The 6,756-nt window shown below is 39.3% G+C and overlaps 1 pseudogene; it reads right to left on the bottom strand.

Moving 5' to 3' along the window:
• Nucleotides 1-4,402: 4,402 nt before the first annotated feature.
• Nucleotides 4,403-5,881, bottom strand: LOC131006652 (pentatricopeptide repeat-containing protein At4g01400, mitochondrial-like; annotated as a pseudogene).
• Between the last annotated feature and the right edge of the window lie 875 nt (nt 5,882-6,756).

Here is a 6,756-nt window from a genome sequence, read left to right on the forward strand (position 1 = left end):
TTAGTGTTTAGAGTTTTTTTTTAAAAAAATGTATTTGCAAAAATAATTATTTGTAGTTAATTATTTCCAGCCAAAAAAAAATTAAAATTTTTCAAAAAATGTAATGCATATTTGTTTGAAAGTATATGCATTTCAGAAATTCAGTTTTTGAAAAAAAAATTGGGGGGGGGAGGGGTGCGTGGGGTGGGGGTGGGTCAGTGGTCAGAAAATCAGTTTTTAAAAAAATAAAAAAATAATAAAAATTTTGGAGGGGGGGGGGTGGGGTGGGTGGGGGGTGAGTGGGGGGGTTCAGGGTGGGGTGGGGTGGGGTGAAATCTTATGCATTTTTATATGAAATTGTATGCATGTTAGTTTGAACCTTTATGCATTTAAAATATGAATATTTTGAGATGGGTTAAGGTACAGATAGACCCCTCAAGTGAAGGCCCTTAGAGCATTTCAGTCCTCTTACTAACTGTATGTGCAGATTGGCCCTCGAACTCAAAAAAATGGTGCAGATCGCCCCCTCTGACTTAACACCGTTATGGGCCGTTACTCAGAGGGGGCGATCTGCACCGTTTTTTTGGAGTTCAGGGGCTAATCTGCACATTTTCCCTTTTTGGAGTTCGGGGGCTAATCTGCACACCGTTCATTAAAAAAAATCACATCTCATCTTCTCCGACCAACTTTTCCGGCGTGAATCGCCGTCAGATGAGGAAAATCACGAAATCAAGTTCCCAAGCCCCAAATCGGGAATTCCAAATCGGCGTCATTGCTCCCGAAAATCACATAATCGAAATGGAAACTCGAATTCTCCCTCGAACGTCACCGCCCTCAATTGCAGAATCACCCCCAATGAATCGAACTTCGCCTCGCCGTAGGCGGTGATCGTGACCCCAATCGAGATCGAGATCATGTTGGCCATGGTCTCTGATTTGAAGGCGTCCTTCTTCAACAGCATGCCGATAGTGTAGATGGCGACGGCCATCGTCATCCTTTATCACCGGATTTCGCCGGATTTGAGAGAAAGAGGCGATTCCTTATCGAGAAAAGCTAGGCGACTCCTCATCGAGAAAAGCCAGGCGGCGGGTTCACCGGATATTGCGGCGGCGATTTCCGACGGAATGGGAGAATTAGGGCTCGTCCTTGACGCTAAGCGTGTGCAGTCGAGCGAGCTCCGAGGTTTAGGGCCCAAGAGAGAAAGAAAGGGGCGGCGCCCTCCGTCGGCCTCGCCGGAGCTTGAATCAGCGACAACGACGATCAAATTTTGAGCGAGAGAGATTAATTAATTAAAAAGTTAAAAGGTGCAGATTAGCCCCTGAACTCCGAAAAAACGGTGCAGATCACCCCCTTGACTAACGGCCCATAACGGTGTTAAGTCAGAGGGGCCGATCTGCACCGTTTTTTTGAGTTCGGGGGCCAATTTGCACACACAGTTAGTAAAGGGACTGAAACGCTCTAAGGGCCTCCACCTGAGGGGCCTATCTGCACCTTAACCCTTTTGAGAATATAAAAAATACTCCCTCCGTCCCATTGATCTTGTCCCGTATTCCTTTTTTGTTTGTCCCACTATCTTGTCTCATTTCTATAAATAGTAACAATTAATTAAACAATAAGAATTTTTAATTACATTCTCTCTCATACTTTATCATCTTCTCTCTCCTAATTTATCACTTTATTACATTCTCTTTCCTACTTTATCAACTTTTGATCTCCTACTTTATCAATTTTAATTTATACTTTATTATTACTTACACATTTAAAACACTAATAATACTCTCTTTAATAATCGTGCCGAAATCAAATGGGGCAAGCCCAATGGGACGGAGGGAGTATATATATATTTTTAATATACGAAAATATTTTTTGATTTTACCAACCCTATATATATATATATATATATATATATATATATATATATATTGAATATTTTATGAAAGGATAGAGTACAAAATAATAAATAAAATAAGGGAAAAAGAAAGAAATACCTAAAACTGCAAAAATACATTGAACTAAGCATTTGAACGCACGCGGAGCGATATATTAAATTCACAATACTTGAAATAAACATTTGAAGGATTACTTATTAGATTGAAATTTTATTGAAAAAAAAAGGAAAAAAATAACTAAAAACCTAAAATCTTTTTGACAAAAATACAATGAAAAAAATACCAATAAAAAAAAGTACTCGTCTATTAAAATCAAAGACAAAAGAAGAAAGAACGACAAAAAAAACGAGAACGAGTAGCCGAAAAACAACCAAACGAAAAGAACCCAAAACCAAAAAACCCACACATACTCGGAACCAGATTCTAGCGCACCTGAGATCTGAAAAAATTCCAAGACAGTCAGTTTAAGCCCCCACCACCCACCATAGCTCGGTGTCCAAAGAAAAGACAAGATGCACGCGACGCAATCCATACCTGAGGAAACAAGAAAGCGGTAAACCCTATAAGAGTCACCCGACAGATAAGCCCTCGTATTGACGCCGCAAAAAACGTAAGTGACTCAACCTAAACACCTCTAAATTGACTTGCAATAGGACAAGGACACTCTAGCAATGGTAAGTTAACCCAAAGTCGTCTTTCAAGGAAGATCTTAAAGGGCTTCTAATTGTATCACAAGAAAGCAGTAAAGATCGTTGTTTAAAAGCAGTAAAATTAATCTAAAGCTCGTAATTAAAACTTAACTAGAAACTTAAATTTAAGAATTATCTAGGCGGAAAAGAATTATTAACTAATGATTGTAAATTAAACTTAACTAAAACTCAATCTTAAAATTAACTAGGCAAGAAAGAATCATTAACTAGGCAGAAAAGAATTAAACTAATGCTTGTGCGAAAATTAACCATTAAAACCCTAGGCAGAATTTATGCCTAGAATTAAATGCATAAAGTAAAAGAATTAACTAGGCGAGTTGAATTTAAACAACTTTAATTAAAAGCTTCTAATCTAACTAGGCAGAAACGAAATTGCATAATTGAAAGCAAAACATAATTAAAGTAGAAGCAAGGAAATTAACGTAAATAAAATAAATACTGAAATCGTCGAGAAGCAAATCTGTCACTTGATTACAACTCAAACGAAGAACTAACTAAAACTGAATTGAAAGCTAACAAAGAACTAACTAAAGCTCGAAACTAAAAAATATCTAAAACGAGAATTAAAACTAAGATTGTTTTGATTGCCTAAGGTCTAAACTAATCTTGGAACGAAGGCTAAAGGCTTATTTTTCATGAAGAACATTGAGCCCTATTTATAGACTTCATTCCAACCCTAATGCCGATCAAAAAGGCCTTGCAAAACTGGACTTTTAAAGATAAGCATCGTGAAATCAAAGGAAAGTCCAGCTGGCAGCGTGCTCTGCAAGTAACGGCATCTCTGGCGAATATTTGCTAACTCTGGAACCGTGCTGACTCTGGCGGTCATGGCAGAGCTGGAAGTCAGCTCTGGATAGTTCAGCTCTGGCGAGTAAGTCCGCTCTAGTAAATGAGTTATGCTCTGACAAGTTTGTTGTGCTCTGGAGAATTCAGCTCTCATAGTGAAGTTCAGCTCTGGAGATGGTCAGCTCTGACTATGGAAGCCAGCTCTGCTATGATGCAGTGTTATCTGCGCAGCTCTGCTCTGGCGCAGCTTCTCAGCTCTGCTTTGGCACAGACTTTTAGCTCTGGACACCAGTTTGCGCCTAAGTACGCCCAAAATCTCCAACATAACACTCTTCCAACTATAAAATCAGAATCTCCTGCAAAGCATAAAACAAACTCATAAACGCACCAATTTCCTGGATATTTAACTCAAAATAAACACATGCAAACCCCCAAATTAAGAACAATTAAGCATAAATCAGTAAGAACCCAAAAACCAGTAACCCACGTACAAGCTCAACATCATACACGCCTCAGTCATTACAAGCTCAACATCATGCACGCATCATGGTGGAAGCCGGAACTAAATCAAAAAGCCGTTGCAATGACCAGCAACGTCTGTTTGATAAAAGTCCTCATCGTCCAGAAAATGAAGCATCCGAGCTGAAGCACTAGGAAAGCTGACTGGCCCCCAAGAGCACTAATCCATTTCTTCATAACAAAACTCAAAACCATGGACTTATGAGACTTGGTATAGCACCGCGCACAAGCCTCTAAAGAGAGCCGCAAACCAAAAAACCATCAGATCGCCATCTCTGGATCAAGTGCCGACCTTCAGTTCTGCCAAAGCAATCTACTTGAACCAACCCTCTAAGAGGCCACCAAGTGTTCAAGAAAAAGGCGGAACCAACATAATCCATAGTTAAAACCAAAGAACCTCTCACAATCCTACCCCTGAATGACCAAACAACCAGCTTCCAAAAACAAATCACATTTGAAGGATTACATGATCAAGCAAACTCAAAATTGTTCAATCCATTATGGGACTACTTGCCTCTTACAATGATAGCGAGATTCAATCACTACAACTTAGCATGAGCAATCAACTTACCCTTGACCTACTCTTCATCTTCCTCGTCAAGTACTCCAATCCAACACCAGCATCCACTATTCTAGTATCAGACTTTATCTCCACCTTCACAACCTCTTTCATGGCTTCTCCTATTGCTTCTGCATCTTCTTCCTCACAGATCCTCGCTACAATTTCAGCCCAAGTCTCGGTATGTGGGACATTCCCATGCATCAATAACTCAATCAACACTTCACAAGCATCCTTGAGTTTACCAAGTTTACAAAAGCCTTTCACAAGCATATGTACAACTGAAAGATGTGGACGAAACTCCTTGGACACCATTACCTTAATATACATCTTGGCCTCGTTGTACATGCACTGATTGCATAAGCCCCCAACTATATTTTGATATGATAACAGATTTGGTAAGCACCCATTTGAAGACATGTCATCAAGAACACAGGCATCAGCAGCACAGCCTACCTTGCAATAACCCGAGATAACTGTATTATAATGGACGATATCAGGATTGTATCCCTTCACTTTCATCCGGCAGAGAAGCTTGTACGCTTCCTTCAGCTTTTTTTTTTCCTGCACAAGCTACTCAATAGAGTGGTGTAGCTTAAAGTGTCGGGTAAAAACCCTTTATTTAGCATGTCCTCCAGTAAATCGACAGCTTTATTCACCTGACTCTTCCTCCACAGTGCTTGCATTAGAATCCGATATGATTCCACATCAGGAAGAACATTACGCTTAAACATGTGATTGAACAAAGTATATGCAATGCTCTAGTCGACGTTCAAGCAAAAGGCTCGCATCATTATGTTGTAGGAATTTGTGTTGGGGGAGACTCTGTATCTATGGGCAGCTCGGAACAGGTCAAATGCAGGGTGCAGGAAGTTGCTGTTAGCAACAAGAATTTCAAGGATGCAATTGAGGTGTTTCTGACGTGGTTTAATGTTCAATTCGAGAATCGTATAGAAAGTTTTGAGAGCTTTCTTGGGTAGGTTTGCATCACCAAATATTTGGATGATGTGAGTAAAGAGAGAAGGGGAAATGGAATAATCAAGGGACTTGAGGCTTGAGATGACAGCATCCATGAGAGAGAAGTAGCGAGACCGGTCGAGTTTGAGAATAAGGGCATGATAGGTAGCATAAGAACGCCGGAAGTTGGGCTGACGTGAAGCCAAGTCAAAGATTTCCTTTGCCAGGAGTGGATCTGTTTGAGAAGCTATCAACTTTTGGATTCGAGCTGGAGAGCCAATAGAAGGTTCTGTTTTCTCCTTTGGTTCATGGTCCTTTTGTCTGTCTCTATACTCTTGTTCATCTTCTTGATCACGATTAACGGGTGCTGAACAGTATGAACAAGAAACTTTTGGATTATCAACAACATTGAAGAATGAGGAGACGCTACGTGCGTTTCTTTGCAACTGCTTGATGTAATTGAGGAAAATGGCATTCAGCATTCTACAAATATCACATCAGGAATGCTAGCTGGTTTCTATCACTAAAGTTGATTTAGAATTAGAACCCTGAAAAGTAGAAATATGAAGCAAAGTTAGATTACAAAAACAAGATAGCAATGCCAAACTTGCAAGCTTACATTCGTGATCTCATTTGATCAACTATTCCGCTTCCAATTTGTTATCTCATAGTATGTAAGGACGCAAGCATATCACATGATGCCAAACTTGCAAGAACACATTCGTAATTCATTTTAATCAATTATAGTGTCTCTTATTTCTAATATCTATCATTTGTTTGTTTATCAATACCAAGAAATTATCCGAGCAGATTTCACATGTACTGGTATGGGCATCTCAGCCTATAACTGCTTGAAGGTCAGTAGTCTGTATGCAAAACGAATAAAAATACAGATTTATATGACATTCAATCAAATAGCTCATAAATTTCAAACCAACAAGCAGCCCTTGTGCCCTGAGAAAGATTGAGGGTGAGATAATACTAAATAGAGCAGATGGACATGAAAACCTTCCCATCTCGAATCTAGTTCATAATCTATCCTCAATTATCACTCATGAGCGGCCCTAACAGTTCTAATTTGAACCCCAACACTTTAAACTCAGAGCAAGATTTAATAAAAATACATCACTGAGCAAGCTAAAAAATCACAATAAACCAAAATTTCCGCTTTTTCACCACATAACAACAATACAAAATATCTTGATCAGCTCACCTTCAACCGTTCTTGCATAAAACTAATAAGAATATCAATTTTCAAAATGATGAATTAAAAGGCAAAATAGGTAGGGCATGACATAAGTCCATATCTATATATGCAGCCAAGTTTTAGCCATTTTCCCGCCAATAGAGTGTTAAC

This window comes from Salvia miltiorrhiza, chromosome 1 (genome assembly GCF_028751815.1).
Source record: "Salvia miltiorrhiza cultivar Shanhuang (shh) chromosome 1, IMPLAD_Smil_shh, whole genome shotgun sequence".
Classification (NCBI taxonomy): Eukaryota; Viridiplantae; Streptophyta; class Magnoliopsida; order Lamiales; family Lamiaceae; genus Salvia; species Salvia miltiorrhiza.